We start from the raw sequence: 12,209 nt of genomic DNA, 5'->3' as shown, positions 1-12,209 counted from the left end.
TTTTAAGAATAGAGACTGGTGTGAGCTGCATGAGAAAGGAGAGCTTCTATGCATGAATTCTTCACCACCTGATCAGCTCTACAACTTACATTCCTGCAGGTGTTTGTTTCTGGCTTTGCTGAGTTCCAGACTTTGGTGACAGATTGACCTTTTGTCTGAATAGGATGGCTTGCTAGGGAGACAGGATCAATGACTTTCTGGGACTTGTACAGTCCGGAAAGTGACAGACATTTCTTTCCAGATTAGATCTTTCAGTACCCTTTATCCAGGAATGTTACAAACTACAGTACGTTAGCCCTTGTGAGATATTTGAACTTGTTTTAACAGTCTGGAAGTACATTGTAAAACATTTAAGAACGCAAATGTATGTACTTTATAGAATATATTTTGAAGGATTTTGCAATGTAACATTTTAATACCCTTTTCACATTTAATTGTGAAGCTGCTATTATTGATTGGATCACTGTCTGCTGCTTTGCTGCATACACATATACCGAAGAGAAATTTAGAATTTTTTTTCATTAATCATGGGGATACTGAAAAAGATTCAGAGGAGCCACCAAAATTTCAGATGCTTTAGCCAGATGTATTCTAACTATTTTTGGCCAAAGTAGGTTTTTTGGGAGATGAAGAAATCAGCCTGAAGTCAATATTTATTCTGGGAAATAACTAGCATTTTTAGGAAAGGAGAAATCTAAACTAATTCTAGTCATGAAAAAGGCAAACCTACCTCCACATCAGTTATACAGACAATAAAGCAGACAAATCTGTTCAAAAGTGATTGCAACAGAGACAGGTACCTTTTTGAAGGAGCCTTAAAACTCCGCAGATATTCAGACAAAGCCTAATTGTGAACCATTCAACCATTTTCACGTACTTTATCAAATTTAAAAGAAAAAACCCACCAGGACACACTACTTTGTTGGACAGTTCAATGAACACTATGAGAAATAAACTTATACCTATCAAAAGGACTACTGAACACCAGCAATCACTCCCAATAGTCTTCCATTATCAATTGAGAAGTTCATATACATAGTTTCCATTATTTCTAATCCGGACTCCAAAGATATAAATGTTATTAGACACTAGCTCCCACTATCACGAGAAATGAAAGATTGCTGTGGAAAGACCCAGTTTTTGCATCGTCTTTTTAAATTCCATGAAGTTCATTCTACTGTATAAAGGGCAGGTCTATGAACTGGGTGGATGTCAACTTAAAAATCTCTTTATTCTAATCATGAGACAAATCTAGCACTTTTAAGACCTTTGGTCTAAATGTCCAGCCACTCACTTAACACCAGCATATTTCTAGTAGATATTGCTTTGTTTCTGAAGACATTGGTGGAATGTGTGTCATACATCTAAGGGAAACATTGGCTAAGAATAGCAGACGGTGCAGTTCTGAGGAACAGAACAGTCCAGGGGAAGTGGTGAAGTCATTTGACAGAAGAGGTTGAAGAAAAACTGGAATGACAGAAATATTATACTAAAGATTGCAAGCCCAGTTGGCAGTGTGCTTCCTAGATCCAGTGCAAGGGCGGGAAGCAGGAAGGAGGGAAATTTGTTCAATATTTTCATTAGATACACTGTTTCAGAATGGATGTTGTAGCTGAACAGATTAGTCTGAATTTGTGTCAAACTAGTGATGTCAAAGTGATGTGCCAGTTCAAGCTTTTCTTGATTTTTATTGCTTTCTTGGTGCACATACTGGGCCCAATTTCCCTCTCCTGCCATTGAGAATCAGGACTACTTCTGCTGAAGTCAGTGGGGTTACGCCAGGCTTACGCTAATAGAAAAGCGAGGAGAGAATTTGGTCAATTTCTCCTAGTTTTAATGTCTTTTTCACATGGCATGCAGCTTACAGTCTATTACAAAGAGGGTTAGTCCTCCTCCATATTTGTCTACCCGAACCCGTGCAACAAAAACGGCAGACTTAAAAAAAAAAATTAAAACCAGCTGAAGCCAAAATGGGGCATAGTTTTCAATAAGTTCAAACTTAACAAAAGGACTTAAATAGTCATTCTATTCATTGCTCAGTTCTAATTAGAAAACATCTACAAACATCCCAATTCCTTTCCCCTTCAACCTGCTGCTTTTGGGAGTGAGTTTCCTTTGTTTTGGTTTTATTCATATTTACTGGCTTTGGTCATTAGCAATGTGGGGGGGAAAGGGGGAGAAAGCAAACCTTATGGTTGCTCATGGATGTGTACTGAACCAGAAGCACTATTATCTCCTTGGCTCCCTACTCAAACAAATATAGAATAGTCACAAAAACTATACCCACCCGAGTGCTGGCTGGCTTGATAGTCAGTGAACTAGGGGCAGCCCTCCTTTGCCTGGCACAAACGGCACTCAGCCTACATACGAGTGAGCAGTACACAATTGTTTGGAACTCTCACACATTCAATCAGAAAACAAACAGTACATCGTTTTGGCACATACAGCCTGCAGACTTGTAGTGAACTGGAAGTGCCAAATATCTTTTACTGTACCTCTTTCTCTGGAGAGAGTCCCAACAAACGCTAACCTAATTCTTCACTTCATTACACCAGTTTTAAGCAGAGACAACTCCACTGATTTTAGTGGAATTACACCTGCAAAAACGCTAGTGTAATGGAGTGGAGAATTGGCTCCAGATTTTTGCTGTTGAAAGATGAAAAAATGAGGGTACTTTGCCTGCATCCACCAAGAAGAAAAATATCTCTGTGTGTGTCAGGGAGGGGAAGGAGGTTTATGTGCATTAGTGGTTGCAGGTTTGGGCTTCCTTTTTTTCCTTTCAGGCACTATTGATATATAGCTGCATGCTCTCACTCCCTAGTTTTTAAATTTTTATGGTTTGATTAATGTATTTGGTTTCCTTTCCCTGGCTCCATTTCAGGCTAAGAAACCCTGCTGCTAACATATATGGTGAGTTCACAATTCCCATCAATGGTAATTGATGCCCAAAATAAATGGGGTGGGGCTCACATGTCTACCCCCCAAACAGTTACTTCTGATCATCACACACCAAGTCAGCTCAGACTACCTAATTCTGATCAACCAACTAAACAATTTGGGACTTTTCCTCCTCCATCAATCCAGGGGGCCCCTTGTATACACTGGGGCTGTGTTCTTGAAAAGGACGATGGATACCGAAACAATGTATACCAGGGAATTTTTCCCCATAGGAAGTTATGGAATAAGGGTGGGGGATGCGTTCACAACTTCACGACACTTGCCAATGACAATGCCCTTTTCGCCTAAACAGTGTACCTTTTTACACTGACAGGATATACAGTACACATTTTACAATAACACATTAATAAAATAATGTAGAACTCTACTAACGCCGTTCAAACACACACAACATTTTAATACAGTACAGTAATATAGTATAAAACAGTGTCAATCACGCTAAATTTAGGTAGGGGTAGCAGCTGGGTTTTCTTGGGCTGGCTTTTCCGTGGCTGGCTTTTTGGTTGCAGACATCTTAAAAAAGGATTTTATTGACGCCTGCTCTCTTGCATGACTCTTTGTATGATAGATCTCCCCGTAGCAAGCCACTGCATCACTGAGAGCCTTGGAGACTTTGGCAGACTGTTCATGAAAAGGATCACTGCTCTTAAGATTTCCATCACCTCATCCAACAATCCAAAGAAATGGGAGAGATTCTTTGTCATCATACTCCTGGCTTCTTGCCCTATGTCATCATTATCCTCATTTGTCAGTTGCTCAGCGTGAGACTCCAACAACTCCTGTACATCCTCCTCCATCTCCTCAAAGCCAACATCCTTCGCCAACTTGACAATTTCTTGCTCAAGAGCAGGAATGGCATCAAATCCCATGAAGCTGTGGACAATATCTGGCCATGCACGGCACCAAACACTGTTCATACATTGCGAAGTGATCTCTTCCCATGATGCATCAATATTTTCCATGCCATTCAAGATGTACACAAATATATTCTATAAACCATTTCATGGTCTTAACTGCTTCTGTTCCTACTGGGTGGAGTCTCTTTCTGGTTCCTCCCTGCAGTTTTTCCCCAAGTCCAAATGGGGGTAGGGAAGGAAGCACCCCTGATTCAAGTGTCCCCATAGTGTGTAGGGGAAGGTTTACTCTGCATAGTTCTGGGCACAGTGGTAGCACTATGAGGAGGTAGCCCAACTGGGCCCCATTTTGCCCCCTCCTCACAGTGCAGCAGTCCCTGCTCTGGCAGTTGCTCCCACTGCCTGGAGTCTCTAACTGGTTCTTCACAACAGTTTTTGTCCAGGAACTCACTGCCACAAGATATTATGATATTGTGATCTTTAGGGTGAAAGTATTCATTGTATGTGATCATTAATAATGCCATCTACATTTACAAAAATGAGAATTATTAATTGATGTATTTTTCAAGAACCCAAAATGTGCTCTGCACTTAAATATGCGAGAATAAAAGTTTGAGGGGTACTAATCCTCAGGACATAGGCCAATTTTGAACTTCCTGGAGTTGGGTATAAACTTTACTCATGTGTGTATTATTTCAAAATTGTCCATTATGGAAGTTTTATGCATCTTACTAAAGAATCTTGGGACAGCTTAGGTACCTCCATACTTAAGCACTTAGTTTAGATGCTATTGTTTGAGACTGGTTGGTGGACCATTGATCCGATCCAGTATAACAAATCCTATGTTTTTGGTTTGGTTTTAGAGAGCTAAAACTAAGATGACAAAGCTTTGAAAAACTACACACAGTATACAGCCACCTAGGCCTATCTCTAGATATAAGAAACAAATGGTATCACCACTTTTGTTCTATATTATATCCCTCTTCCAATACAACCTATTACATTTTCTTGGCTGCTGTTTTCCACAGAAGGAACTTTGAATATAGGAAGTCCACATCAGCAACGTCTCTTCGCCACAATAAATTATACTTTGGTTCTCATCCTGACAGGTTCAGAAAGGCCAGCGATGGGAATTGGGAAGAATTATTTAACATGTACGGAGCCTAAACTACCAAGAAGCAGATCCTGAGCTGACTGGTAATCCTCTAGCTCTGCCTGGTCTAGTTGTATTCAGGGAAGCTGGAAGAGGGATAAAGAAAGCTGGATCTGTTGTGTGGTGTAGAACCTACTGACAGAGCAGCAATGGGACACATGAGGATATTCAGATTGGGATTGAGTTTTATTTAGGATCTGAAAAGTCCCCAAATTTGGAACCCTGAATGATCATCAACCTATTCACCCATCACTACATGCCATCTTGTGAAGACCTGCTAGCCTCGACACTAAGTGGTGCAGATCCAGCGTAAAACACAGTTCAGCGTGATGAAGCATCCCAAGGATGCCCATTTACACATTGCAGGCAAGATAATGCTTCATTTAAGCCGCTTATCTTAAATCCATGCTGTGGATCTAATGGAAAGATTTATCACTAAGGGTGGTCTGAGAATACAGAGGCAGCATTTGAAAGAAGGAACAGATTACTAAGTAGTCCCTAACACTTGTAACAACAGCTAAAGAAGGGGTGAGGCTCTGCAGTTCAGAATGTTTGGGAGGGAAATGTGAAATCAAATGATGTAAGTAAGTCGATATTAAGGTATCACTCAGCACAATGGGAAAATCCCTTTCAGTATATAGGAATGCATAAACAAAATATCTAAACCAGTGGTTCTCAAAGCCGGTCCGCCGCTTGTTCAGGGAAAGCCCCTGGCGGGCCGGGCTGGTTTGTTTACCTGCCGCTTCCGCAGATTCGGCCATCGCGGCCACTGGGAGCCACAATCGGCCGAACCTGTGGATGCAGCAGGTAAACAAACCAGCCCGGCCCGCCAGGGGCTTTCCCTGAACAAGCGGCGGACCGGCTTTGAGAACCACTGATCTAAACAACACTATAAGCTACTGTTATACAAATAGTACTATTTCATGACTGACATCACCACCAAAACTGAAGGGACACCAGTGATTATTTAAAAAAAAAAAATCACTGATCTCATGATTACTTGTCTACTGCTGTGACACATTACATCTGAATTTACTGTAACTGAAAGGGATTAGAAACATTATTTCTCTTTTCTTCCCCCGGTTTCTGTACTTTATGCATTGGCAACCAAGTCTGATACAATATCTCATGTGTAGTCAGTTTCCCCTGTTTATGTGGCTCTTTTTGACATCTAAGGGAGAGAAAATCATTTAAAGAAATAGAAAAATGTAATTGCAAAAGCATAAAAAGTGACAAGGGGATTCAGCTGCAGTAAAAAATATTTTAACTCCATTTTGAAATGAACTTGATTTCAAATTGCTATCTCTTTAATATTTTAAAATACTGATATCACCTCTGTGTGAAAGTCCTGTTTTTTAAAAAATCATAGGACTGAAAGAACCTCGAGAGGTCATCTAGTCCAGTCCCCCGCACTCATGGCAGGACTAAGTAGTATCTAGACCATCCCTGATAGGTGTTTGTCCAACCTACTCTTAAAATTCTCCAATGATGGAAATTCCATAACTTCAAGGCAATTTATTCTGGTTCTTAACCAGACTGACATTAGGACGTTTTTCCTAATGTCCAACCTAAACTGCCCTTGCTGCAATTTAAGCCCATTGCTTCTTTTCCTACCCTCAGAGTTTAATGAGAACAATTTTTCCCCCTCCTCCTTGTTAGCAATCTTTTATGTAGTGGAAAACTGTTATCATGCCCTCCCTCAATCTTCTCTTCTCCAGACTAAACAAACCCATTATTTTTCAGTCTTCCTTCAGAGGTCATGTTTTCTCGACCTTTAATCATTTTTGTTCTTCTCTGAACTTTCTCCAGTTTGGTCACATCTCTCTTGAAATGTGGCACCCAGAACTGGACACAGTATTCCAGTTGAGGCCTAATCAGCACGGAGTAGAGCGGAAGAATTACTCCCCGTGTCCTGCTTACAATACTCCTGTTAATACATCCCAGAAAGATGTTTACTTTTTTTTTTTTTTTGCAACCATGTTACACTGTTGACTCTCATTTAGCTTGTGATCCACTATGGCCCCTAGATCCCTTTCCTCAGTATTCCTTCCTAGGCAGTCATTTCCCATTTTCTGTGTGTGCAACTGATTGTTCCTTCCTAAGTGGAGTACTTTGCCTTTGTCCTTATTGAATTTCATCCTAATTACTTCAGACCATTTCTCCAGTTTGTCCAGATCATTCTGAATTTTAATCCAATCCTCCAAAGCACTTGCAAACCCTCCCAGCTTGGTATCATCCGCAAACTTTATAAGTGTACTCTCTATGCCATTATTATTATCATTATGAAGGAAAAGGTCTGAAAGCAGACAAAGTTACCAGATGTATCAGCATCCCATATAAACACACAGTCCACTCATGAACAGAACAAAAATCACTTTATAATAGCAGTAACATACTTCACCAGTTTTGTAGTTTTATGAATATGTACACTCCTCAGGTGGTTACAGCCATGCTCATTTATGCTTCACCTGAACATATCCAGCATTTCTGAAGAGCTTGTAGCATGTTATCATTTATACACAGTAAGATGTAAATGCATGTTAATCGAAAACTAAGAGCTTTTCTACAGTGGGAGTTATTCCAGAATAGCTATTCCTGATTAAGTCCATGTGTAGATATCCCTATCCTGGAATAATTAGTTTATCAAGAACAGTTAATCCACTTTAAATTCACACCTTTCCTTTTTCCAGATTAACCCTCATGTATAGACAAGTTCTAAATCCAAAAATGTTCCTCTATTTAGTGACTGAGGGATGGCAAGATAGCTGTGTGCGATCTTGAAAAACATCCATAACTCCACTCAGACTGATTGCCAGGCTGGAATTCCCCAAATAGACTTCTTTGGCTGCTATATGCATCAGTTCCTGACATCATCCATGGAGAGAGAGAAATACCAGAGATTTGCCTCTCTCCCCTACTACCCAGGGATGTATGGTATCAGTCAACCAGGGAAGCACTTTAAAGGGACAATATCCAAAAGGTAAGCAAAAAAGGCTTTAGAGATCAAAAAGTCCTGATAGCGGAACCTTCACCTTGCTATAATACTTACAGAAAAGCTGCAGTGGCATATACAATATATTCCAATCACTCAGAGCTAAGCTACTGGTTTGTTTGGTTTTTTTATAAATGACCTAAAACATTTAAACTTGAAATAAAGAAGCATGAACCAGCTATTCTTTCAGCCTGATCAGATTTAGCAAGACAGGGAGATCAAAGCTACAGCCAGAGACTTGGGGAGCAGCAGATTTTCACAGCTCTCCTTTAAGTCCTATATTTCCCCCCCTGGTTTGTTTGCTGTATACTAAAAAACAAAAATACAAACTTTAGATAAAATACAGAGCTGACCTAAAAATGGCTCTGGAAATCAGCTGCAGTTCCGAGCATCTACGGGTGGCAGCAACTTTCTCTGTGTGTGGCTGCTGCACTGATCTTTCTGCTTTGATACAGGTCATTAGGCTGGGTCTCCAGTTGGAACTATCACTGAAATGGCAGCCCCTAGGATTACATTAAATTCAGATCAGTGGAGTAAAACACATTTTCAGGTATCTTAAAATGCTGTTTTAAAATGTCATTGTTTCACATAGGTGTGTTCTCGTTGTGGTCCCAGTCCTGCAATTTGATCTGTGGAGGACCTTTGTGCTGATGTAGATCCAGTTGCAAAGGATCAAGGCCTAAATTATTTCTTCTGTTATCATCCAAAGCAGTAGTAAAAATATCACTGAATATTCAGAGTAACACTTTGTTATAGCACATTCCACCTGAGAAGCTCAAAGGACCTCACAAATGTTGAGGGACAGGTCCTGCCTGCTCCTCCACAGCCACAGCGAGCCCCAGACAGGAACTATGACTGCAAAGATGGGGCAGGGGGCAAGATCCAGGAACCAAGACAACCCTGTAGAGTGCAGCTCTGCTGGATCTCTCTGGATCTTTGGGGCTGCAATAATGGCTGTGGAGTGGCTCTGCTACCAATCTGTGGCTTTAGGGAAGATAGGTTTTTCCACCCACCCACCCCCATTTTGCCAAGTGTGGCTACTTGGCCTTGGCACAGGAGACAAGGCTTACTCCCAAACCCTAGTGCCTTGTGGAAATATTAAGCCCATTCTCTAGATCACAAAACTAAAACACAAAGAAGCTAAATGTCTCACCTGAGGTCACATGAGTCAGTGACAGAGCCAGGTAGAGTTCAGCATTCCTGTTCCTATAACTTTGGTACAAGACTGCCATCTAATACTAATAATAGCCATCATCTTAACATGTAATAATCAGTACATTTCCATCTCCCTTTCATTATAGGTTTATATCTATCTAGTGTAACACTGACAGACCCTGATGGTCATCAGGCAGGATCAAACCTGGGACCACTGGAGCTTAATGCCCGAGCTAAAAGACATGTGTTCTAGCCACAGATGTAACAGGCTCCTCAATCTCTAGCTGGTCTAGCTACTAGGGGGGACAGAGTGCCACACCAAGCAGGCATGGATTACACTTGCTCCCTATACAGACAGACTGATACCTTTGAAGGGTGGCTACCCAGCCCATTCTCCATATCCACTCTCATGCCATGATGCCAACGTGTGAATTTTAAGTGGTAGGATAGGAGTAGGAGGTGGGTTTACAAGGTTCTATAGAACTAGTTGGTGTGTGCTGAAAAATCTCATTTGCATATGCTCTCCACCTCCTGGTTGGCTACTCAAATGTCTGCAGCTTAGCACTGCATAAGAGTTTTATTGTTAATTGGCTTCCACATTTCAGCTGATGCCTTGCTGCATGAGCTAACTGGGTGTGGAGCCAATTTTCACAGCTTCCAAGTCTTATATGACTTTCCATGCCACAAAGCTACAAAATGTTTTTAATTGAATTAAGCCCTCAATTGTGCTCATACATGTGGAAGAAATACATACATAATATATTCCACTTTTCCACATTTATGGAAACCCCCTAAGAAATAAGGAGGGATACTGATTTGTAAACTTGAAACAATGTCTCTGTATTCTGTGTTATTAATGAGAACCATGTTGAAATGCAGGCTGATGATCAATGTTTTCCGATAAGATACTGTTCTTCATTATGAATGTTTTCAACAGAAACTGTTATCTAGCCCTCACAAAGATACAAATAATTAACTGATTCCCCATCATTTATATTTAATTAGGTTTTAAGCAATAATATGCAATCTTTGAAAGAAGGATTTCACTTGGTTTTGACGGCAGTAACTGTAGCTCAGTTGGAGTGTGGTCAGACCAGATGGCACTGTTCCCCCCTCTCCCCCCCCATCCTTTGTCAATTGATCTTTGGAGGGATTGTATTATGGGAATAAAATAATTAAGACTCAGGTATGCAAACGGACATGAAGCTGGTATTTAAAAGTTATATCTATGCAGCGTTAACATTTTCTTTCAGTGCTACTATATGGGATTTGTAAAACTTCCCAGCATTCCATCCGTATCAGGGAGATAATGAACCCCCCACGCCAAAAAAGGCCATATGGATGGAAGAGGCATAGTGAAAATAATCTCATCATCCTGTCTATTGCTTCTGAACTTGCCAGTTTTTGGTGTCCTAGTTGTTGGGGGGAGGAGAGGTTAAAAAAATATTGAGAGAAGACCTTACAGGCAACTTAATTTTGGTCCAGAAAAATGTTATCACAAAGAAGAAAAGAGGTAATAAAAGTCGTAAATGGGAAACCTAAGAGCCACATTTATAAAAATTAAGTTTAGGTTGCACTTTAAATGAATTCTGAGAGATAAATACAAACTCGTTCGCTGTGCAAATTTTTCTTGTACCCAGTAGGTACTTTACAAGGTCTATACAGTTACAAGCGAGGGACAAAGTTCTGGTTGCTTTCATGCTAGAAACATATTTAAGGAGACAAGCAAGAGAGGACTGCATGACTGTGGGAGATTGGTAATGATCCATAGGGTCTTTCACCTTTGGGTTGCCAGTTCAAATCCAACTCAGATAAAGTAATGACTGAAAGTTGCTGCTGTCTGATAGCTGTTCAGTGGCCTATGTGAAATGAATGTGATCATAGTCCAGTTCCCTCCGGATTGGCTCCACATCACGTCTCCCCCTTCTCACTGCATTTAGGATGCTTGTTCAAGCTCTAGCGAAAAAGGGGAAGAAAATAGTGGGCATGGAAACTTAACAATCCTTTCAGTCCTAGAAGTGGCTCCTCCAGAGTACAGTAGGTTTGAGGCATCTTGGTGGAGCAGTGTGGCTAAACTTACACTGTCACTGCTTTATTAATTGTTTATACCCACAGTGCTATGAAGGCTGCACTATTGGCACATACAGAGATGGTTCCTACTTCAAAGAAGTTATAGTTTAAGACAGGGGACATACAGATGATGAGGGGCAGAAGGGTACAATCAAATCTATACAGTGAGGTTAGTTTTATGCTACAACCCTTCTCTTCTGCCTTTGGCCCTCCTACCTGCATGTTGTCCCTCTTCCAGGGCTTTCAGTCTACCACTTTTCACAAACACTAAATACAATGGCTACTCTTTTTTAAAAAGGGAAACAAAGCCAATGTCTTTTTGTACCTATAATTTCACCCAGATTTGTCAGCCTAATTTTACATTTGCAGAACACCACAGCAAATAGCACTACCGAGCCTGGAGTTCTGAAATGTATTTTACTCATAGGGAGCTGTGACTTCTGTCTCAGAAAAGAGTATATGGGGCTAGCAGCCTCATAGCTTTGCAGTATCGTGCCAGATAATTCCTGGATCAACACTGCCACATTTGACGCGGAGGAGGAGATAAACCACTTATTCCAAATGAGTCGAGCCCCACATCAGAGGATTGCCTTAAAAATCCCTACAGATTTTTTTAAAGCCACCACTTAAAAAAAAAATACTAAAGCTATAGGAGAAAAATGCTTAAATACAAACATTTATGATGAGCTTTAATTATAGTCAGCAGATTAAAAAAAAACTAAAAATGCCATTTTAAAGGCTCACAAAACTTAAAGAAAAAAAGGAATTCTGTTGTTTGAGGTTCTTGCTTTACTTTGTGGTAGTTTTATCACTCAGCCCACACTGCCCCATCTCTCTGCTCTCAGTTTCTCAGACAGTTTTTGAAAAAAATATGTAAAGCACTTTAAAAAAATGATGTTGGGGGAATTTGATTCATATGCCAGACGCTCAGATGCTTTTTAAAAAAGAAACATCATTTCAAAATAAAAACACAGTTTGGAAACTGAATTCATTGTCCTCTTTACTCTGATCCTCTGTTTTTCTCATA

Source organism: Eretmochelys imbricata, chromosome 3 (assembly GCF_965152235.1).
Source record: "Eretmochelys imbricata isolate rEreImb1 chromosome 3, rEreImb1.hap1, whole genome shotgun sequence".
In the NCBI taxonomy this organism is placed as follows: Eukaryota; Metazoa; Chordata; order Testudines; family Cheloniidae; genus Eretmochelys; species Eretmochelys imbricata.
This window is presented reverse-complemented; position numbering follows the sequence as displayed.